Raw genomic sequence first — 24,902 nt, forward strand, 5'->3', positions numbered from 1 at the left:
AACAAGTTGCTTAACTTCAGTTTTAAAATCAAATTAGTTTGAGGTGAAGTGACGGCAAGTATGAGATACCTCAGAGTGGTCAGGTTTTGGCGGGGTTTGACTTACCTACCAAGATTTTAGGCCAACAGTTTTTTTCCAGGGTTGTTTGGGCAGCAGGAACCTGAACTTTAGTCTAAGGATAGGGAATCCTGAAAAGCATAGAACACGGCCCTGAATCCTGCAGAGGCGTTTCTTACAGGATCTGGACTTCAGATGGAAACCCCAAGATGGTCTTAGGCTGCAGTGGCTGTTAGGATTGCTGGAAATAACTCGAAGGGTGTGGTTCAGTGGTATGCTAGGCTGCTGCGAGCCGCTTGTATCCCTGAATTAGTTTAACCAGCCTTCGGATGACCGAGAGTCTCTGTGGTATCTTGCCTCCCTGCTCTGAACATTTAGGGGAGCCACTGGGGAGGAAAGATTTGCCATCAGGTTCTCGATCGCCAGCATGGAGCCTTGAGGTTGTTTACAAATCGTTCCATTGGCACCAGGAGCCCCTTCAGATGCCAGAGTGGACTCATAACGGGGTGGTTTGAAACTGATTTTATTCCCCTGACCTTTGGGGTGCTTCACTCTTCAGCCCATTCAGGTAGTTGAGTTCACAGGTCTGCATTAGTGCGCAGAGCATCAGCAGCAGAGCCAGGCCAGGTCTGGTTGGCCTTTGTCTGGATTTTAGTAATTGTGAGGCTTCATTTGGTTGAAATTCAGGCAAACTGCTGAGTCTAGGAATGTTTCTCAAAAGAGCAGTGCCTGTTGGGCACGGTGGCGTTGATGAACTGAGGGACCTTCTGTTTCATACTCAATGTATATGAGGTGTTCCTCCAGTTCAAGCAAGTTCCCTTGCTTGGGAAACACTGAGAGTCAATGTCCCACTAATCATAATTCTGTTGTCATCAATTGCCAAACAGTCAAGACAGTAATTTTGGCCTCCAGGATTATGTTTTTAAAGTACAGAGTAAAAAAAAATGCCATTTCCAAGTCAATTTTGTCAGTATGTATTGATTCTGTCCGGTTCACATTAATTATAGGAGGTCTCTTGAATTGGTAGGCATGCTGGTCAGGTGTATTTTGGCCCCTGTTAGCATTCTGAACATGCACACTATGGAAAAAAGTGAGAAAAGTCAGGTAGTTCTATATGTGCAATGTGACAAATTATCTGCCCTGTAGCACTTCTGAATTGGCATGCAGTTAATGCTCTGGTCTTATTTAAATGCTTCAAATTTAGTCGATGTTTAAAAATTTACTTTCTGTTTAAATATTTACTATGGAATCAATCTGTTCTGGCAATGTTAGATTCATAGTTCAAAAACTTTACCACCTTTTATCATCTTAAAGTAGCCATTAGTCTGAAACTTTTCAATCTCTGGGTCTGGTTTAAAAAACAAAAAGGAAATTGAGCCCTATATTTCAGTTTTAATATTTTTAAAAGCTTTAAAGCTAATGGGTCGAGCTATTTTTAAATTACAGAGCATGGAAAAACAGTGGGTGTATTCTTTTTCATGTTGAAGTAAGCTATTGTTTCTCTGCTTATAATTAAAAACTCGCTTTTTAGAAACTCAGATTGGTCCTAGGCATTGCGAGAAAATCTGTGAGCAAAACTATCTGCATGAAATTTCCTTAATACTGACTTCAGGCATGAAGGCATTCAGAATCGGTAATCTTGTCTTCTCTCTTGTGACTGTCATATTAGAGGAGTTTGTCCCAACAGCCTGTAAATGGAGCTGATAGCATCTGAACAGGCTGAAGAGCAGTTGTTGAAGTGAGTGGTACAAGCTCCAGAGACACGAATACTATCTTTGAAACTTCAGAGATACGTGCTGCTGGCTAGGGCACTGCAGGTTGTAATACTCATGAAGAGTTACAGTGAAATATAGGGCTGAAAAAAGCTATGAGCAAGAGAGATTTGTTTCAAAGTGAGGGCGCAATTTATAGTTTTTAAGGAAAAAAAAAATTAAAATATTTGGTCAGAACTGTGAGAGTATTTAGGGGCTTAACTCCCATTGATTTTCAGTGGGAGCTATATGTCTAGATGTTTTGCGGACCTGGTCATTTGTGATGAAGTTTGATTGCATGTGGTTTTAAAATTAATTATAGGATGTTGTGGTAGAGTTCTACCAAAACTCTATAAAGCTACGAAATTTGCAGTTGAAGTATAAACACGGGCCATAATTCTGTTCCTACCATCCTGACCTTTCCGTGTCGGTTAAAAGCTCTTGTTATCCTTGCGTACGCCCTGGCTGGCAAGCAGCCAGAGACCTAACTCTACCTCATTTGTTTCTTATGGTTGCCAGATGCCAGCATCGTGCATCTTACCTTCGCATCAGAATCACAGATTTCACCTCCCTCCCTCCACCCTCTGCTCCTGGTACAACACCCAGATGTGGAACAGAGATCCCTTTGTACTCTGTGCATGTTATCCTCATACAGGCCATATGCTTAAAGATAGTTCATCCTAATTGAGGTCCAGATTGCATTAGAAACATACCTGTTCTCTCTGTATGCAAATTCCAACCTCCTCAATACCACATACATCCTTTAAAAATAGGTTTTGAAGAGTTGCCTGTAATCCATATTCCCTGGAACAGTGTTTCACACACAGTTTGTCAAAGAGCTGTAATACTATTCAGAAGAAAGGGTAATCTGACTTCAGGTATTTATGAGGTGTTTTTTAGTTGTGGTGTGGCGGGTGAGCTGGATACCACGAGATGTAGGTTAGTGGCTAGCTTAAAGTTGTAGCAGCTCTGGGTGCCAGTTTCCCAAGAGAGTAGCATTTGGGCTTTGTGTGGCATTTTCTGTCTGTCTTTTAGTTATACTGTTCTGGTAACATTGCGTATTGAGTTAATCTGCAACTTTGAGTTCAGTAACAGAGAGGTAGCATCTGGATTTACACTGCTCTGTAAAATCTATTTATTGATGAATCTCCTATAACTTTTCTATACTGGACCCTGAGGCTCCTTTTAAAATGTCTTGTCTTGCCACAGGTTTTTTGTTTATCAAAATTACCTTAATCTTCTCTCCAACTGGGAAAAGAAAAACAAACAAAAAACCAAAACCCTACCTGGTCTATTTATCCAATTCCCTGCCTATCTGCCTTTTATGGACAGTTTCAAGATAATTAGATGAAAATCACTTTCTTCGAAAAACAATTTTACTCCTAAATTTCAAAGTCATAGTCTGAAACTTGTGAGCGTTTTGTTTTGTATGTGATTAAAACCACATCTGTTCACTGGGGTAGAACAGAGGAAAAGGCATACTTTTCTGTCTTGGTACATAAAATAACAAAAGGCCAAATGTTCTTCTTTGGTTCACTTACATGATTGTACCACAGTACACAAAAATGCCTGGCTGCATCAATATTGCTGTTTTGGACACTAAGTATCCTTTTGATTACAGGCCCAGCACTTTGCAGTCACTTGTATTGGAAAAAAAAAAAATCTGTTGAAGGACCCTGTTAGTACATTGTAACGTTCTGAATTAGTTCGGTTTTGTTTAAGACAAGAAAGCTCAAATCAGAATTATGTGCCAAATCTTTATAAGATCCTACTCATTTGGCAAAGGAATTGCATTAATTAAATCTGTTTTCTGTACTGTGTCATTACAGAAGAGAGAGCACATGGTGCACTTGTAAGGGGATGAAATAATTCACTCACATCTTTGAAGCCTTTGCTGTATTTTCCCCTTTTCCTTTGAAAATAATGGTGGGCCATAGAAGACTTTCCCTGGATGATAAATATGCTTTGCAAATGTACAGTGGTGCTCAGAAGCTTGAGTAAAACACACTTTTAAAAACTAGTAAATCTATCTGATAGAAACATGATAAAAAAAAGTCAAAGTACTTTTTCAAACCTTTTCCCCAAAGTCTTGTTTTAGCCTTAGTTTTACCTGGTTTTGTTGTTACATTCATTTAATATTACTGTTGGACATTTCTTCCCCTGTGAGATGATTTTATAAGATGAACTGATTTCACTTATGGAAGATGCAGTTGCTGACTGGTTTTGGATCCTTTTTAAGGCTGTGATCTATGAGATGTTGCATGTCCTTCCTTGTAAGACTGCGTTTCACTGAAGTGATCTGGAGTTCACACGAATCACTAATGTCCAGGGAAAATCACTCCTGTCAAGAGAGTAAAGCATAAAGGATGTTCAGAGCACATCTATAGGAAAATTTTGTAAGATGGACAACTCTCAGTAACTCCCTGTTGGAACTAGCCCCTCTTCCTCAAGAATATTAATTTAAAATTAATAAGAGTATTTAAAGAATTTCAGCTGCCAAAAAAATTGATAATCTACATGATGCGTGAAAGCCTTCCTTCATGTTTTGGTTCTGTTCATAGTCTACCTATCCAACAGTTCAAATGTATTTTTATGCCAAAACATAGCAGGTTTTTTTTTATCAGTGGGCAGAAAACAAAGTGAAAGTCTCTGTTTTGGTTTTCAGAAGTGGACTGCAAAACAATCCATATCCCTTTTGCTCATTAAATGCTGTGTAACTAAGTTATTCCACTGCTTATTGCACTCTAAAATACCTTTTTACTGTTGATTTGCATTGACATCCTACAGTTTTATTTCTGAAAAGCCCTCAGCTTGTTTATGTGCTTCAGTCATATCGACTGTATATAAATTCTTCCTCGGAACTAAATAATCCTGGTTAATGATAGAGTGAAACAATATTAGATTTCTTTATAAGGGGAAAAGCTAGCGCTTTGCATAAGTCAGATTAATGATAAGTTCAACCTAGTAATTTTAAAGGCTGTTGCATTTGTAGTAGTGTGTTTGAAGACTCTTGCAAGCCTGAAGCCTATTATTTTCAAACTGTTTAATTTTATCACCATTCCAGAGAGTACAGAATCATCTCTTCCAGACCAGGTTATTTGGGAATTAAAGCCTTTTAGAATACGCTTAAAAAAAGTGATCCCAGTTAGATCTAGTTTGCAGGGTGAGTCCTACCTGCAGATATGAAACTGGGATGTACAGGTTTAGCATGTTGTAAGGGGGGTTGTTGTAATGCTAGTTAAGAACTGCATTACCTGAGGTTGGGGTATCTGGGTTTTTTCAGTTATTTTTTATAAGTGGCCTTTTAAATTTGTTTTTGTGGGTGAAAGCCCCAGAAGCTTTTTATGGTGATCTCGCCTCTCTTTAGTTCTTCTCAAATACTTCCATTACTTTTTTTTTTTTTGTATTTTCTAAATACACAGCAAGTGCCCTGTGCAAATATGACCCATTGATGTTGGTAGCAAATCAGCTCCTGTTTTCAGTGGGGATAGAGTTTATATCATGGTTCTCTTCACTGGATAAATTCTTTGTCTCTAGCATCCTACCTCTACTGTTAGTCTTGATAGATGAACTCTGAAAACAATGAACTTTGCCTTGACCTCAATAAATGGTGTAGCCATAGGGATTCTTTCAGACAGGTAAGGATCAGGTGTGGTAGATGCAGGTATGAGGTATACAGGTATAAACACACACACACAAAGGGGACTCCTTCCCAAGACTTGACCTTTCTTCCCCACACGCTTCTCTACAAAATAGTGTGTTTCTTGCCTTCAAAGAATACTAAGTACTGTTGGGAAGACAGAGTCTGCTGGTAAGGCAGTTAACCATTAAACAGGGGCCCTGGATAGGCAGCAGATCTACCAAATTACTACTAAATACTTATCAAATACTAAGTACTTACTAAATTGCTAAAAATCTGCATCAGGATTAGCAGTTAGCAGAGAACTTCTGCTTATAAGCAGGGACCTACATGCAAATATATTTGGTAATAAGGTAAATGCTTGTCGTCATCATGCCTTGCCAGTGGTTTTGGGTCTCTGCATGTTAGGACTAGGGAAGAATGTGGAAACTTGTTTGGTCAAAAAGTATAGATCAGGTCTCAGGAAAGAAAAAGGCCCTTCCAGAGTTAGCTTGGATGAAGCTGATACACGGGGAGATGCAGCTCACTGATAATTAAGGGGTTTGTAGAGCATCGTGAGTCACAGTACCTGTTAAGGGCACTTGAGCCAAGTCTAGTTACAGTGACCCTTTCTTCTTCTTCAGAATGAAAGCTTTATTGTCTACCCCTAGGCTGTTATGTAGAGGGCTGTGCCTTTTCTAAAAACAGATAAAAAATAATCCACCTTTTTCCCATAAAGTATGTCCTGCCAGTCATCACTTTCTTGTTGCTGTTTTGGTCCTGAGCATGGTGCTATGTAATACTGTCTAGTGATGCCTTACTTTTGTCTTGCTTTTTGCATTGTCACTCACATTTTCCTTAGTGTACATCATCAGACTAGGAGTCATTCCTCACCTCTGTTTCTATTTCTCCTCTAATGCTTCCAAAAATCTCTTGTACTGACTTACAAAAACAGCTGGAACTGCAACATCACTCCATTTTAAGCACTGAATTGTGTTAGCCATTACATTGGTTCCACATGATGCTTGGGTGGAGACATCAGTTAAAATTCCCAACACAGCCAGTCAGGCCAGGAATTGCAGCTCTGTGTAAGTGGTGGTGACTTTCTAATTCTTGATTACATTATGCTAGAAAAGAGGATTATTCCCAGAGCAATTTACCAAGAGGGGAAAAATGGAAATACAGTTCAAGGGTGACCTTCCACCCCAGTGATCTATTTGGCTGGCGTCTGTTATTGCTCAGCTTCTCCGTCATGGGTTTTGCAGTAGTCTAGTGCTTTGTCATCGCTACTAAGTGGAAAACTCCTGAGCTCACTAAACAGTTTGTGAGGGGTTTGGGTAATGGCGGATGGATTTATGAATGCAACTGCAGAACAAAGTACTCGTCAAGGTTACCTGAAATAAACATGGGTCCTATTTGAGCAGACTTTAAATGCATTGATTCTAAAAATTTTTTCAATCTAAAGTGCTATTCCTGAGCCCAAGATCCTGAGAAAGATAGGCGAGAGGAAAAAGAACAGAGTTACTTTGCACCACTCCAGCATGGGAGCAGGAAAAGCGTTGTTGCGATTGTCTCCAAGAGAGAGGCAGTGCTGTAATCCTGTTTCATTTTCGTATGCAGAACTTGAAAAGATTTTTTCCTAGAAATGTGTAATGGGACTGTCAGAAAACAGACCACTCCCCTTCCCAGTAGTTTCCTGCTGAAGTCATTTAAGGCCTCTCACAGCTTTCATCTGTGTAGGCACTGAGAACCCATGAGCCAAGATTTTTTTTTTCTTTTTTTTTAAATGGAATACAAGAAAAAATGAAGCGCTTTAAAAAAAGTCATTAGGAAAGAAAGTTGGAAGTTTCTCTGCATGTGAAGCTGGCTCACCACTTAATCAGTTTCTCGTTTCCGTTCTGTTTCCGTCAATCCCAGTGAAGCGGATCTAGGTGTTTTTCTTGTTTTAAGTACTGCTAAAAGCATGTATGTGAGCTGCCCAAAGGGGCGGAGAGAGAAGTTGTTCCTTACTTCACTTCTGGGACTGTCTGTTCAGGGCTTTACACAGGAGGTGACTTGGAAACGCTTGTGAATTCCATTTACTGTGCACTCAGACCTGATGATCGCAGTAGGCTGAACATATAAAACCTGCTCTGCAGGCAACAGCCCTAGTGCAGTAGCTATTTAAAAAAAAAATTCCCTTTGTGGAGCTGGCAGATAGCCTGCATTCTCAAAGATGGGAATTTTTGTTGGTATGTATGCCATGTTTAACACAAATGATCAAGGCAACGTGCTTTAAAAGAAGCCATTCCTACCCTGAATAAATGGATGCTACTCAGCACGCATTTTCTGGTTGGACTGAATTCAAGCCTCCCATTCTGAAATGGATAGCTTTTTTGGATTGCATTCACTTGTTTCTCAGACAAATCTGTAGTGTGGATTTGTTCCTTAGATGAATGATACACATTTCATCCGGTTTCTTTCAAGTTGAATCTGCCTGGCACAGGAATGAGAAATGTTTTTTTCTTTCTCCTTCTGTCTAGAAGACCGTGTTGTACTGTGAAAGATGAACTTCATTCCCAAGACAGATGAACTGCATTCAGAGGTGGATTTACTGATAGATGTTTGTAATGCTACAGCAGTGCCGTAGGCACCTCATCAGACAGACATACATTGTGGTAGTACTGAGCCTTAGTCACATTGCACGTATCAGCCCTTTTGTAAAGCTTTAACTGGAAGTTATATGTCCTTAAAGTCTAGAGGAGTCTTCTCTATAGGGAGTGGATTTTCCTATTTTCTTTTACTATTAGTCTTTGGGGGTAGTGATGTACATACAAGTGTTTCAGCCTTGGAGCATGAAAAACTTAATGAAGTAAAGCTGGCCATTATAAATTACATATGCATTTAAGAAAAGAAAATGCTAGTATTTAAGTAGGCCACCAGCATGCTATGAATGCAATCCACTGTATTGGCATGACATTTAAAGTGTGTATTTGCCTTTGCTATGAAATTGTGCATACCTGATGTGTAATTTTTTTGGAGTTTCCATGATCCAGTGGATAGGGAAGCTCGGTGAGATGAGTACAGCCTAAAGAACAACTTCATGACTGCTTTGAACTAAACTCCCAATCAGGTCCCAGGATCAAATTTGGGACTGCTGAGCTATCTGGCATACTCAGAGAAAACTCCAGTTTGGTCCAAGCATCTGACCCTTATCCTGCAGCGCTAGCAGGCTCTGAGCATGACCTGTTCCTGTCACCTCCCTACGTCCCATCTGCCCTTGTGATGAGACCATATGTTTGAGGCTAGACAGACAAGACATCCTGTGGCCTTTCTGATAAAGGCTGACATAGCATTTTAGATAGTCCGGATTCAGGTTGTCTGCAAGGGCCACCTGGAAAGGAGATGTTGGGTTGTGTCACAAAACCTGTTTCGAGGAGTGGCTGTCTCAGGTACAATTTAAGCAAACCTCCAGGGCTATAGCTATGGGGCTGTTTGCGCTGAAAACTTACCCAGCCTTTCCTAACGCTTTAGATCCTTACCTAGTTGCTAAGGTATTTCTGTTTGTCTGTCTTGTTACTGGCATGCTTTTTGTTGCTTAACTACAGTGTCGACAAAAGTTCTTGTCATACTGAAAACAAGATTTGAGCTGAATCCAAAGACTGTGGAGTCAGTGCAGCTGTGTGATGGGGAGGAGCCGGTACATGCTTTCAAAGATTTGAAACTATTAAGCATATATTCAAGGAAACAGCATCTGAAATGCTTTTATTTCTGGTGGTAACTGGTGATTTTCACCAAGTACAGCTTTGATTCTTATTATAGACTCCTGTATCAAGAGTCTAAGACTAGCCAACTCTACTTTTGTGAGTTAGCAATGGTAATTAGAGATGCCTGGTCTATTTTATTGTGATACATACGTACACCACCAGTATACGTAAATAATAGGAAGCATGTCATTCAGAAGCCATTCTGTCAAAATCTGTCTGCTGTTTGGCCCATTATGTGACGGATGGCACCAGTCACCACAAGTCACCGGTGGTGACCTAATGACCAGTCACCACTAGTCACCACCTGGTCTTAGTGCAGCAGCGTTTTTATACAGAATCCCTTTCTGTGTGTGAGCGCCCTTCGAAGAATCAGCAGCACACAGCTGGGGGAGTATCTGAGGCATGCAATGTACAGATGTGGCAAAAACCTATACAAGCAGTATAAGCCTTCCTTCCTAACAATACAGAGTTGCTGGCAGAAAGTGATAAGAGTGTCAGTGGCTGTTTAGATTAGGGAAGGATCGGGTGTGTGTTCAGCGAGAGGGATAGTGTTTGTTTAGGTTTTCCCTCGTGGGACTAGTTTAGTATTTCAAGCACGTTTGGGAACTTTTTTTTTCCCCCCAGTGAGCTTGGGCTAAGATCTTAGCTGGACATGTATGGATCTAAGAGAATAAGACTTAACAATGCTTCAGAAAAAGTAATTGCATATCCTATAAAGTTAGCTTTGTTTCTGGGTGCCTGTATAGACACTCTCAGTATTTGTTTGCTGACTTTTCTTTCAGCTTAAAATACACAAGAAGATGCCTGTTTCGGCCTGTTGGGGCTGACAAAATACTAAAGATAGACAAAATCATAGAATAAAATGCAGCTGAAACCAGTCCTGTACAGGGAGTCCCTATGTGTGCTATATAAGAGGGAACAGCTGGGATCTGCTACTGACAACACTACTAAACCCACAGTTTTTTCCGTCTGACTATATGCTTAGTGTGCATGCCCTGTCCAGCAAAATGGAGAGCTGAGACTTGTCTCCTTTTTATTCACTGTCTGTGGGAAGGTTATTTAGAGCAGCGTTGTCTGAGTCACTTTGTCACAAGCTAGTTCAAAACGCATATGCTTTATGTAAAACTGCTCCAAGAAGATGAGGAGCAGCCACAAAGGGACATACTCGTACAAATCACTATTCAGAGATCTTGAAACATAAAAACACATAGCTCTGAAAGAAAAGGCCAGGACCCTGAAAATAATTGGCCAGGGTAATGGAAATTGTTAAAAGAATGAATGGGAGCAGCCACAGCCATTGCCAAAATCATTACGGTCATCAAGCTGAAAAATGAGCCTGGCAGCAGCAGTACATCCAGATGGCCAAACAAGACTTATTGGTAATCCATCCATTTGCCTGATTGGAATCTCGTCCACCCACTAGCTCAGGGAGAGACTCCAGAGTAGTCCCAAAGGGGCTCACAAAATCACAGGCACTGAGCTCCTCTTGGTCTCTGAGAAGGACTCAGCCTCCTCAGCAGTTAGACAACCACCAATGAAGCCACAGGCTCAGTGGAGCCCTATGTGCAAACATCGCATTGTGATGTTAAAACAGGTTATTTTTGAACACTGCAGATCCTGTATTCCATGTGGCTGGGCTTAAGCGCTATGTATGCTGCCAGTATGGCTAAATGCATGTCAGCAATTAAGGACCCCAGGAGGTCTCTCTGAAAACTGATGTACAGGCTTGTGTAGCTTGCCTTGCAACATAACTTTTCCCAGCAGAATATGATTGCTATAATATGGAAGGGAGCTTTGCTCTACACATGCTAAGTATCCTTATCTCTCAAGTGGCCTGACTAACATAATTAGATTAAACTAAGAGGAATTGGGCCTAACCTTGTCTCTAGCTTGGATTTTGCCACCCCTTTTCAGACCCAGAGAAAGGACTTTGAGCCCGAAAGCCTGCCTGTTCTTTCCAATTATGTTAATTGGCCTAATAAAAATTTTGTGCATGTTCTCTTCCTACAAACTCTGCTTCTCTCTTGCTACAATACAGTTATTAGTTCCATCCGGGAATGATTGGCATGTATGTAAATTGGAATAAAGGGATCTGACCTGAACTGTTAACTAAGTTTAAAAAAAAAGCCAAAGCTGCTTGCACATTAGCCTAAGTGCCCTTAGCCAGTTGACTGAGGAAGACACCCTCTCCCCATAACTGAGCATTAGGGTTGAGAGCCTGAAGTCACTGTCACGCAGAGGATATGGGAGCACACAGAGCACGAATCCTTTCTCATAGGTCAATCCATGGCTACAACTGTAATGGAATTTGCAGCTTTTTGTGACCAGCTCTGCTCCTCAGACCAGCATTAGGAACAGTGCCTGACTCCTGTGGGGTGAAAGCAAACCTGGGTGAGGAGACTCTTCCCAGCTGACATGGAAACAACCAACTTTCCAGGTAGAACTCAAAGAGATTGAAAGTGGTCCTGACTCTTAATACTAAAAACACTAGAAGCAGCTGTTTGTTATGGGATCGCAGGTTATCACTAGTTCACGCTGACATAAGCCAGTTTGATGGAGGAAATTCAGAGTAAGAAGCAGGCGAAAGAAGTGCAATAAACATAGAAAAATGAAGCTTCTACTTCGCAATGTGTCTTTTTAGGTTGAGATTAAGAAGCAGAGTTTAAGCTTAAAAAGGCAGAGATGGAAATTAATAGTGAAAATGTTGCTCCTGTTAATTTTTTTTTTTACTTTTGTAACAACTACAATTTTTGAGTTCTTTTTCTGAAAGTTGCCATTAATGTGGCACTATTTATTAATACAGTTAAAAGTCAAATCCAGGTGGTTACCATAATATTAAGTTATGCTCTCCACAATTCACCAGTCCTCTTAAAGAGACAACTTTCTCCATAAAGCATCTGCTTTATTTTTAGACAAAACTGTGGCTATTCAGTGTCTAGCTCATTTAAAAAACCTACTAGCAAGGTAGACCCAATAGACACTGACATTACAGCAAAACCTACTATTTTTCTTTATTTGTAACCTTTTCTATGATACTAATACTGCAATATTATTTCTTATTCACACTGACCAGCATCCTGATAACCAATGACAAAACCTTGATGTGGTAACAATAAATACTGGAATAATCAAAACTGTCCTAGATGTCCTTTTGCAATACATCAGCACTATAAAGTGAGGTGTGTGTCAGCTGCATTAGCAAAGTAAAGGTGCCAGGGACTAGTTCTCACTTCCTCTCCTATTTAAGTAAACCTTTAAAAGACAAACAAACCTCCCCTTCAGTATGGAACTGAAATGTACTACAGAATGATTCACACCAAATAAATACAGGCTTTTGAGTTGCAATCACTCCCTATTGAGTTGAAGTGGTATTATGCTGTTTTAATCTCACTAGTTCCAGAAAGCACGCACAAATGAAAAGAGGTGATTTTAACACTTTAGGAGGGGGAACTGCAGCTTGCACAGAGCATCCAGCCAAAGAAATAATTTTACAATCAGTGAGCTCAAATCTATGCCAGTTTACAACTTCCACTACAATTAATTTCATTTCTCCACTTCATTCCTGAAAAATTAACCCCACATGATAACCCCCATGCATTTCATCTATCTGCAGTTTCCACGGTATTTGCCACTAAAGGACTCAAAACATGTATAACCCTTCTCCAGTTTAATCTGATTGCCACTAGGGCTCCTACCCACCTTCACAGGGAAATTCAACTTTCATTCTCATCCGCAACACCAATCCATCTTAAAGGGTATCAATGAATATATGCAACAAAACTTTTTAAACGGTCATTTGGAGCACAAAGGCATGCATAGGAATACTCTCCACCTAACGCTGAAACACAACCACCTCTTTGGTGAGCAGCATAAGTAATATGACAGCTTGTGGCAACACTAAATAATCATCTACTTAAAGCAAAAATTGAAGCAGTGGGAATGTACAACATTTGAATCAGTTTTTGTTAGGAAAACGTTTCTCTTGTGACATAGAAACATTATGGACTGCAAATATCCAGAACTTTGATAGTACCGTACTTAAAGCTGGTAAATTCAGCAAGAAGTACTTCAACACTGTGATTAGGACAGAGATTTTGTTAATAGCTGGAGTGAGCTGGCCACATGAGAATGGCCGTTGTTCCTGCTGGGAAGTTCCCAGTGCACTTCTGGGAAGATTTTTTCTCATAAACACCAGACTACTTCTCTGTGAAAATTTTTCATGTGTACAACAGGAAGCTCTGGTCCTGCAAAACATATATATTCTGATGAGATTGTAGTCTGGGATGCTGCAACAGTCACGACACTAATTTGTCACATACAGTTTCTGTGTTCTGCCTGAATGAATCTCTCTCTCTCTTTAGACTCAGGTCTGTAGTGCAAATACTTTGTTGAATTTGTTCTTTCCTTTTGTTCTTTAATATTCCTGAAGAGGTGAGGTCTGATACTCCTGTTCATGTGGAATAGCATCTAATTTCCCAAAATGGCCTATTGATTCGAAGAGGATCATTTGGTATTACACATACCGTGCAGATGTTACAGTTAGCATTTCTGAGGTTTGTCTGTGCTGACAAACAATTCTGCCAAGGAGTTTGCTCATTAAAACAGCTGTGAAAAGCAAATCTAGGGGAGACCTGAATGAATAAGTTTTTTGGTACTTAGAAGTAGAAGATTTTCCTGTACTATTGTTAATAGCACAAAGGTGTATTTCTAACATTATTTAAAGTTCTGTTTTTCATTGGGTTTGGGATCTATGGAAAGTCTTTCCTTAGTAAAAACAAACAAACAAACAAACAAACAATATCTGTTTTCCCAGTGGTGATCATTACTGATGCAGACTTGCTGTCAAATTGCCGCTACACTGCAGGAAGATATACAAATCAAAAGCCTTCATATACTGGAAATTTAACAATTTAGCAAGCAGAATATACAATTCATATAGCTAAGAACAGAGAGTAAGCACAAAAAAAAAGGAAATACTTTGTCAGTTTGAGTTTTTTTAATATAATTGAAGAAATTTAAGAACACTGTCTTGAATATTATTCTTATATACTGCCAGATTATCTGAATTCAGTACTACCACCATAGCTGCCTTCTGCTTGGAAAAAATACATGTTAAACCATTGTTATTATTTAAACTTTTTTTTTTTAATTGGAAAACTGCACAGAATTGGTTGCAGTTATGAAATTTCAGATCAAACTGCTTAAAATTTAATTCTGTAACTAAAAATATATATGTATAAAATTAGCAATGTTGAAAAGTCTAAACAGATTAGTTTTCATGCTTACTAGTAAATATGCTCCACCTCTCTACTAGGAAGCAGCAGATGAATTCTTGCAATTCTCTCTGTATTTCTGATCCAAGACCTTCTGAAGCCAGTGGAAAGATTTCTATTAAATCAGTTTATTAGGACTTCATTTTACATGTGTTTGTCTCACTGAGATGAGTGCTTATTTCATCTTGTTATTTCAGGGCTTCCAATCTCAACAATACTGTCTGTAAAGAGTTGGTTTTTTTCTTGAAACTGAGATAGTATATTAAAGAGAGCACCATTGGACAGCAACAGACGTTTGTTACGGGTCCATGGCAAGATTCCAAATTGTATCAATTTTAAGAATATAGTTTCAATAAATGTTGAGATAACAAATCATACTGACCACAAAAAATGTCCTTAGGTAACACCAATAATGAAGGAAAGTCGCTTTTGACAGGCAATTCTTGCTCTTGCAGGTGTGCTCTCGCAAGGCTGGGAAAGTCTTTATTTTTGGGGGTTTCCATGGTAATGTTGGCAGTCCTAAATGGAAACAAAAATATTTAAAAGGAGATGTTAAAAAAAAGCGTGATTCAAATGTGACTGAAGGGTGTATTTTTTTAAGAGTAGAAAGCAGAAATATTGTTGTATATGGTTTTAAAAATTCTATCAAAATTAAATCCAAAGATAAATTCAGGCACATTTTTACAAACTGTTGTGGGTTTGGCATCATAAAAAACACTTTAAGGAAGGCCTTGTAAGAAGTGACTCCTTTCATGTTTTGTTTTCTGAAATAGGCAGCCATTTTCTACAACTTGAATTTCCATACAACCAAAATAATCTTTGCAAGGGTGAAAATGGTTGCTGCCAAAAGAACATAACACAAAAATCCAAGCAGGTTTCATTTATTTTAGAAATAGCCTCTAAACATTTTGAATGCTTAAAATGAAACTTACACTGCCATCTTAAAAAGAAGTCTGCAACACTAAAGAGAGATTTTTAAATTTACTTTTTTCCTCCTGAAAATGAAATCCTGCAAGAAGCTCTGCACCTGCATTGCAGCAGGACAGATAGCTTCAGCGAGTGCTCCCTGCCATGCCTCGCCAACCTCCAGCAAAGGAGGGCACAGGCCCCTGCAATGCAGCCATCGTCACACGGTTCAGGAGAAAGGGTCCAAATGGCCTCTGGAGCTATAACCAGGCATAAGGCACAGTCGCCTCAAGAGCAAGAGCCAAAATGACTGAGACAACGATGCAAATGTGAGGGCAGTCCTGGCACTGCGTTAGCAAGCCCGTGAAGGTGGCACAGATCCCCAGAGACCTCAGGAAAAGACGAGGGGAAGCCCCCTCCTTTCTGCTCTGACAATAGGCTGGGAAGAAGGCCTGAGGTAGGAAAATGTCCTGTGTGCCTTTCCCTTTGCTTCTTTTGCTTCGAATAGAAGCAAGCAGTCAGATGGCCCAACGCTAAGGCAGTTTCAGGGACCTGCTGGCAGTGCTATTTATACACCGTGGTTGAAAAATAGCACTTGAAAGTGCCTCTGTTTTAAGGTCCTGGTTGATAAAAAACAATTCTGCATCTGTGAAAACTTCCAAAAATGGCTTTCCTCAGTGTAGAAGCCGGATATATATTTGTTGAATCAGGCTCTTAATTAGGTAGGATACAAAGGGCTTTCTCCCCCCACGATACTTCCTGCTCAACAACAGTCCCCCCCCGATTTCTGCTAACCCTGCTAAAGTTTGATGTGGGATTTTTTTTGTTGTTATTTATTTCTACAAAGATACTGTAGCAATCAGCAACTGATCCCCTTTCTTCCTCCCTCCCCCTTTTAATTTCATTTTTTTTTCAGGCCAAATTTCTTCCCGCTTACTTGGGCTGGTCTTTTCATTAAAACAAGTTCTTCAAATGACCCCCAATCATTTGCTCTTCCTGTCCATTCTTGGTTATGCCAAAACTGTTAGTTCACAACAGGAAACCAATAGCTTGTGCTATCAGGAGACGTTTCCTTCACAGCACAAAACGTCTGAATAATAATTTCAAGCAAGGCTTCACCCATTTCCTGTGAAAGGAGGGAAGTTTGCCTATCCCAGTCCCTCAGAGCTCTTTGTTTCCATCCCTTCATGACGTAATGCTTTCTGCATAGGGAAGATGGATCATTTTCCCTTAACAGCACTAAATTCGATACCCTGTGTAAAGCTTTGATACTGCTCTTCAGCAATGAAACATGTAACATTTACAAATAATAAAAAGTTATGCTGTAGTTTATACTTGTGGTGTCTCTTTCAAAAAAATAAACTAAACTTTTGGTGTCTGGAAAATAACTACAGTGAAAACATGAAGGCTAAAGGCAGTCTGGTTTATTAAATGTTTTACTTGCAGGCTATTTAGCACTACAGCTCTAACCACTGCATATCCTCCCAGCAGATATGAGAGCCTACCTGGTATCAACTCTTGCTGAGCACCAGAATGCCCCAGACTGAAATGTCCATTGTGGCACTGCATTTTACAGGAGTACTGCAGATAGATACACTCAGGCCCGTGACTCAACACATCAATTAAGCACATGCTTAACTTCATCCCTCCAGAGCAAAACATTCACTTAAGCAAATACTGAAGAGTGACTGACTTTTTAAAGTGATATGCTACATCAAAGCCTTAATATAATGGCAATGCTAAATTGTTAAAAAGGGAATTAGCAAGCAATGCATATGTTAGCTCTTCAGTGCTGGAATATTTAGGGATAGTTAGGATGCATAATTTTAGGCAAAAAATTTGTTAAGCTATCCTTTATCCAAACAAAGTAGGCATAGAAATTGCTACGTATGAGCTACTTTTTTCCATTGAACCCTACTGTGATGTTTCTTAACCTATTTTTGTTAAATGATGCAACCTGGAATCAGGATATGTGTTTTATTTAATTTTCTACATTTTTTTTTTAACAAGCTTAATGAAGCTTGTGAATATGTTTGTTTTTTAATCATCTGTTGCAGGAAGCAAGAAAGCTTAAAAGGAGAATTTGTCAAAGAGTTTGAGGACCTTAAAAATAGCTCTTGTCACAATTGTTGTTATAGTGCAGTCTTAATTACATCATTTGCTGTCACACAAAAACCATAATAAATCTCTCTCTCCATTATTCTGAAGACAATAAAATTGTTATTACATTTGTGTCCTCTGTGTGTTTGTAATTTGAAATGTTCGAGCCAACATGAAATACTACATCTCTTATTTAATTCATTTGTTCCAATCAAGAGGCCCAGCAGAGTCAACTTAGCATTCTCTTCCCTCCTATAACAGGCATCGCGTGCATTTCCTGCTGTCTGCCTCCTCAGCTGGGATGCCGCAGGTAGTAGGCACCTTCCTTCACACAGGCTCTAGTCAGGTTTGTGCTAGCTAAATAAACCATTTTAACACCTCTCCACTAGGAGCTGTGTTTAAGAATAGTAGCTTTGTGTTTCAACATCTCATGCTTGAAAGGCAGGAATGTGGTTTTCTTGCTGAAAGTCAGCAGGACCTTTGGATTTTGTGTTTTCCAGTCCATTTCCAGAAGTCCATTTGTCAGTTATGGAACCAAGCAGCAGAGTCTCTGCACTAGGCAGATTTCACCCACCCTTACCACCTTCAGTCCTCACTTTCCCCATCAATGACTGTCAGACAATGTCAGTCTCTTTATATTTGTTTCAGAGAAACTGGAAAAATGAATTTTGTTTCACTTCAGTTGGGGCTGAAGAGAGCGTTTCCCCCTCAGTGTCTTTCACAGATCAAAAAACTGTTTCTGAAGAAAAAAAAATCTGTAAAATATCATTCAGTCCTTTTTCTAATTGTTCAACCTTAAACTGGGACATCTTGTTGAAAAGCTTCTTTGAAGGCGATACCCCAAGGCTATTGTTGCATCTTGCTTTTCTTTTTTTCCCTTCCCAATTTTGAACCCCCTTTCATCTGGGCATTTGAGTATGGCTAAGCTACATTTAATTGTCTTACAAAACCCCAACTGGTTGTTCATTCAATAGTTTGTAAGCCAAATCTGGAAACCCTTACTTCGTTCTGGCCATCTGTCTCCAAAGCAGAATAACAGGTGAGCTGGAGGATGCTCTGAGAAAAGCAATGCAAACAGCTGATGCCCAAAGAAATAATCTACTGTAAGACTGGACACGCTGAATACGTCTAGTTGTGCCTAACGGCAAGAAAAGCTAATGACAGTGTTACTCTATTGGCTATTAGACAAATCAAAATGCCAAGGTATAAACATGCATGCTTAAGAAAAAAAAAATCAGGCCAATCATCAGAGAAAGCTTCCTGTCGATCCCATGTTTTAATATCACAGAAAGATGTTTTATAGCATATGTGGGAACACAATGTCCTTTTCAGCTTGTAAAACTACATTTGTAAAGCACTCCAAAAAGGTCTGTGGGTAATACCACAAACTGGCAAGAAGTGACATGTAAGTCCCCTTCTTCCTATTGTTAACTTGTATAACACTGTATATACTTCAGTAAACTTCACTAGAAATCCCATGAAAATGGGAGTTTGTGCAGAGTATTTATATTTTGCTATGGAATAGAACAGAGAACTCTGTCCATCTGTCAAAACACACGAATAAATCATGCTTAAACACAATTCTCTAGTTGGGGAACTGAGACTCAGAAAAGTTAGGAAACTTGATGAAGACCACACAGGAATGAATGAGAAAGAGAGGCTAACGTAGCATAGTCTGTTACCCATGACAGATGCCGTAACTGCACGTACCAGCTTCTGTGACAGATCACACAGTGCTACTGTGTAGATGGTTCTAGACTTCTCCATGTTATACATATCAAAAGTGGCAGAGAAGTCTAGTGTCCTCACTGCAGCAGCAATGATGCTCTCTGATACGGCTGGAGGGGAAAGGAGGAGAGGTGGTAGAGAACAACCCTAATAGACCAGGCAATAACAGTAGCTGAGAATGATCAAATGACCCTATTAAAATCACAGAGGCACAAAAGGAGCTAATAGCTGACATTTTTAACACTGGAATTTTCAGGCAAGTAGAATAATAATTTTATCAGAATAGTGATATAAACATTGTATCATATATAACTCTTGGCTTAGAGTCCTGTTAGGCAACAGAGCAGTCTTAGAAACTAGATACCTTTATAAACTATGCCCCTTAAATAGGTTAAATCCCTCTAACACCTTTCATGCCAACATTTCTTCTGCATAGTGCTCAGGCTGTCATTATGTTTGACATTTTATTTCCACTATTGAATTGTCTTTTCCACTTTTGAATTGTTTTGCTCATTCACCGTGCATACTGGCCAACCTACAAAAATGTAATTTGAATGTTTTAAAACTAGACTAATATATTTTGACTCTATCCTTACTGACACAGAGGACTGTAATGCAGCCAGCTGTTCATTGTTACTATGTTAAATAAAGTAGAACTCCCTTGTGATATTCTATATACTAACAAATGATGTAATGAAATTGTGGCCATGTGAAAATTCTATCATTATACCACCCAGCATCCCCATGAGCAGTCAGAGGCCAAGTCACTTGCCTGAAAAGCCCCATTAACACATCATCCTGACAACTCAGAACTGTAATTGGTTTAACCTGATGTGCTGCTCATTTTCTGTGTCCAGCATGCTCCAACAGTACAAGTGCACTTTTCTTTTCTCTGTACTGGTGAAAAGGTGTACAAGACAAAGACTGAAGAGTTTACTCTGTTAATACGACATATATCTGTACACACGGGATGTGAAGAGCTGATTACAAGAAACGTGACGTACAAGTGACAAGTGGGACTGCTCAGGTAGGCAAAGATAGAGAAAGAGGGAGAGGAAGCCATGCATAGAGAGAAGAAAGGTGTATCCTCCAAAAGAACTCGGTGAAGCCAACTTAACAATTTTCTGCCCTCTTCCTTCCCCCATCCCCACCTGTATAGCTGTGCATCATGTCAGTGATTCAGTTTCTAACGCACAGTTGTATGATCACAGTTAAGGAAACAGAGAAATGCAGAGTGGGAGTGAGACCAAATGCGACTGTTTAAATCTACATCAACACTGAAACCAGCTTCTCACAGAGCTGTACCGGAAAGTGTGAAAAGAAAAGAACCAGGGAGAGGAATGAAGGAAAAAAGATAGGTGAGCTGTCTGGACACTGTCTAACTACAAACAGAAATTTTAACCTTGACTTAGGTGGCTATAGGTCATCTCTGCGACTTACCCACGTGCACCAGGGTGGCAAGAGGTACAACACAAATGGACTGGGGAAAGCTAGGAGCAATGAATGGCCTGTGTGTTCCCACTACACTTGAGGAAGCAGGAAAGGAGATAAGAGCAAGCACTGTTTTTACCAGGGGAATTTTCAGGCAAGGGAAACCAAATCAAAAATAGCAAACTAAATTTAAACTTTTAGAATTTACAGATGGGTGCCCAGTTCTTCAAAGGATAATTTATATGTGTGGGGTACCTTCCAGCCAGTCACATACTGCATAGGAGACCTGGTTGTGGAACTGCGTCACTTAAATAAGCCAATCAGCTATGGAAATAGGGCACTGCAATACAACTCTAGCTGAATTCAGTGGAAAATGTACAAAAAAAAAAGGCCTTCTATGAATTTGTACTTCTATTAGGTTTGAAACTTCTATCTCTTGCCCTTTTTAGAGCCCCTGCAACACACTCTTGGCAGAGAGCAGGTGCTGTCTGGAGAGTGGTAAGGTAGAAAGGAGAAAGTTCTGGGTTAGTTGGGTACCTGGGGAGAAAAAGACTGAGAGCAGCCATTCCCAGTAAATGCTGGGGCAATCCTGCATGATGCTGGGCTTTTTGGGCTTTTGGAATAGGACCTCTAGAGCAAGAACATGAGCATTGCACCATACCTGACGTCAGCCTCTTTTTTTGGAAACTCAGTTATTGGGAGATCCCCAACTCTTCTACTGCGTGACCATAGTTCAGCAATAGTTCAACAGTGAGGGCTGATTTCTCTGGTGGGAAGGGTGTGAGTTTGTCTCCTGTTGAAATGAAAGGCATCAATTAGCTGAAGCATTTGCAGAAACTGAAGTTAGGAGAAATCCTAAGAATGCATGAGGACAGCAAAGCTTTGTGCTCCACAAGGCAAACTGTTTGAGAGTTACCCCCATGTGCCTGAACAAGGCAGTAGGGCTGTGCAGCCCAGAGCATGGCCATACAGACATATCAGCACATGATAATTAGTCTTATGCAAAGCACCACTGACACAGCTGTATTGCTTCTGGCTCTGGAGAAAGCTTGCTTGGAGCCAGAACAGGTATCTCTACTATGCAATGCAGACATACCCCCAAAGCCACTATAAACAGGTTAAAGCAGCCTGGATGCACCTCTGAGGGAAACGAGATGATGTTTCTTTTCATGACTCACATAAGACAAGCAGAAACAATAAGTCTGCAAACACCCGTCCCATGTAAGCTTTGCCCAGTTAAGGCTTTCAGATGAGGCATAAACTCTCATCCGAGCTTGAGCCTTGCTATAATGCAGTTTTGTCTAGGTGCTTATCTGTTCTCTCCTAGAGGATTCACTGCAAAGATATCAGTGGGCTTTCACTAGCAAGGATGGGGTGGGGGAAGAACACCATATGGCATTTCCCAAGTGTGTTCATATCACATGCGTTTTACATGTTTACATTTCTTGATCACGGTCTGAGCCCAACCTCAGGCTAACCTTGAATCTTGGAAAGTAAATACAGCCCTGCTAATGCAGCTGGGACAGGTGGGAAAGTCAGATAACACAGAAAGAGCTCAATCTACAGCATCTTAAGAAATGAAAGAAAAAAATACTCCCCAAAATCTGTGCTGTTAGAGCTACCCTTCTGGCTACACTGACGACATTTTATTCTGGAAATGCCAGTGAAGTATGTTCACCACCACATATCATGAAGCTGAATGCAAAAATCTTACAGTTTTATTGCCCAAATAGTGTACAGGATACTGACACCTTAAGGACAGAGACAGATTGCTGACTCACATGCCCTTGCTTCCAGCTAAGCAACAGCCTTGGGGAACTACGGAGCAGAAAAGCCATTATATGGATCTGCTCCTACTCCATAATCTGCCTGGAGAAAATAAATAGATATTCCCTTCCTGTACCCTGGATGGCGTCTGCTGTGAGCAGTGCTAAAGCTGTCCAACTCCCAGAGAGCCACGTCTTTGCTCGAGCTCCCAGGAGAGCTGCTGGCCCAATTCTAGCACCTGGGGGAATATCGTGCTAAAATTCCCACGAGCACATATGACTGTGAAGCTGCAGGCTGTGATCCAGGATCTGAGACTTCACGAAATAGTTTTAGTTCTGCAAGATAATTAGCAGTGTAAATGAATTGGCAAGAACCATTTTGCATGAAAGACCAATAAAACAATTCTTAATTCTTAACATGGCCTCTAAGATTGTCTAATCATAAAATACATATTCTATATAATCTTTATTTTATTTTTTAATTCACTTCATTTTTAAGCAAACAGAACTCACCTCCCCACTCTCCCTGGAAGATAGATAACATTTTGTGAAGTATTTTGGCAAAAGACACAGATTATTGTATTTATTGGCGACATCGTAATGAATTAAAGTAAAAGGGAAAAAATTAAAGCTATTAGAAAGAGGTCAAATTCCAGCCATTTCTCTAGAGTAAGGTGCAGTTTTGAATTCATTTTTCAAAAGAGGTTTTACATTTACAAAATCTAATGAGGTTAATTTGAAACTGAATGAGCTAATCATTGGTTTGATACCCTGGACGCTGCAAATGTATTGCTTCCCTTAGTGTGATAATGTTATTTATCAACTTTCTTCTGCTAGCCTGTCAAAAGAATCATTTCAATTTCAGACTTCCATATTTGTGAAAGCTTGTCCTGCTCCACTGTCTTAGCACTGGAAAAACCATCTCTGGAAGGGTCACAACAGTCTGAGTTGGTAAGGGTGGAAAATAGGATGCTTCCTGCTGAACATTACCCGTTAAGGATTGCTACGCTTAGGCTGGGAGTCTTTCCAGAGAATCGAGCATGAATTCTACCTCATCTAAGTTTTGGGGGTTTTGTTGGTGTTGTTTTTTTTTTTTTTCTGTGGCCTTTCTGGCATCATTTATAGAACAACTCCCGGGAAGTGCTGAGTTTGAATATTTCCAAAATTTGCAGGTTTCACCCTGTGACTTTGAAGCACATATAAATTCTACAAGGCAGAAAAAGTGAAAAAAAATGGCTTGCCTTCCACCTCTAGGCCACTGACCTGAATCATGCTACCTTGTAAGAGTTGTTCAGTGGCATACTTGAGTGGTGCTCCAAGTTTCAATGCATTTCCTAACTTAGAGACTTTAACATCCAAACTCCTCTCCTGTCTAGCCCTACACAGCCAAAGCCCTCTAGCAGAGCTTAAAAAGAGAGTGAGAATTGAGAGGGGCAGCAGCCCTAACACAGATGTTTACTATTCAATTAATTAACTCTGGCTTGGTGTTATTCACTTGCACATTCAACTCAGAGAGCAGAAACAATATAACAGAAAAAAATCCACCCCAAAAAAATCCATTTCAATATTAATTGGGACAAAAAAAAAAAGAAAAATTTCAATCCAAAACCTGTGTGTTCTGCCCACAACTCAAAACTGACAAAAACACTCTGCAATATTACTGGTTTCCCTCTTTCCACTGAAAACCAACACATACTTAGGCATCACCGTGGAGCATTACTGTGAAGACCCAGGGTAAACAATCCTCCTACCCTCCACTTGTTTCACACAGCTCAGTGTACGTCCCTTATCACAAGGCTTCACCACTACACCATTTCCCCCTTTTCCCATTCCCATTTCTGCCCAACACACAGGGCCTGTGACCACTCATGAACTGGCCAACATCCCCTTCCACCCACCTCTTTTCAGAGGCCTGGTGAGACACATGGGCCTACATGGAGGAACTACTTTACTGTTGGGTATTTTGCTGTCTGGACCACAGTGTTTTGAGCTGCTGCATCTTGAACTGTGAGAAAATAGCTAATGTAATACAACAATCTCCACCCTAGAGCCTTTTGTTTTCCAAAACCACAAACTGACTACATGGCAGCCAAGTTGCCTACTTTTTTTGTATGTATTTATACATATATGTCTATATTTATATTTATAAATTTATATGTGTATTGCAGTATATTCATACATCTTAAATGGATAATGAATGAATCTACTGATTACGGCTTACACACAGAAGATATTGGTGTAGGTTAGTTTGGATGCAGGCTACAAAACTCCAAGAACTTTGTTGAGAGGAAAAACTATCAGAAAATATCTCTGTTACATGGCTAAACACACTTATGAAACTCTGCCTAACTAACAACCTTTGTACATTGGCTTGAAACTACAGCTGCAAGCTGTACAAAGGAAATGACGACAGGATATAAAGGACTAGGGAATATTCAATATTTACTAAACAAAGATCTTAGTTTGAGCATGTGTCCAGTCATACCATAAGTGTTGGACAGAAACAGCTCCCCGTGCTTGGACAG

General features: G+C 40.0%; 1 long non-coding RNA gene across 1 annotated transcript; it reads right to left on the reverse strand.

Moving 5' to 3' along the window:
* Positions 1-526: 526 nt before the first annotated feature.
* On the reverse strand, positions 527-20,658 carry LOC142086664 (uncharacterized). Its single transcript, XR_012675209.1, has 4 exons — positions 20,621-20,658; positions 14,829-14,965; positions 3,919-4,149; positions 527-1,135 (listed from the first exon to the last, which is right to left on the reverse strand). It is a non-coding gene; the product is annotated as an uncharacterized LOC142086664 (long non-coding RNA).
* Between the last annotated feature and the right edge of the window lie 4,244 nt (positions 20,659-24,902).

The sequence above is a fragment of the Calonectris borealis genome, chromosome 11, assembly GCF_964195595.1.
Source record: "Calonectris borealis chromosome 11, bCalBor7.hap1.2, whole genome shotgun sequence".
NCBI lineage: Eukaryota > Metazoa > Chordata > Aves > Procellariiformes > Procellariidae > Calonectris > Calonectris borealis.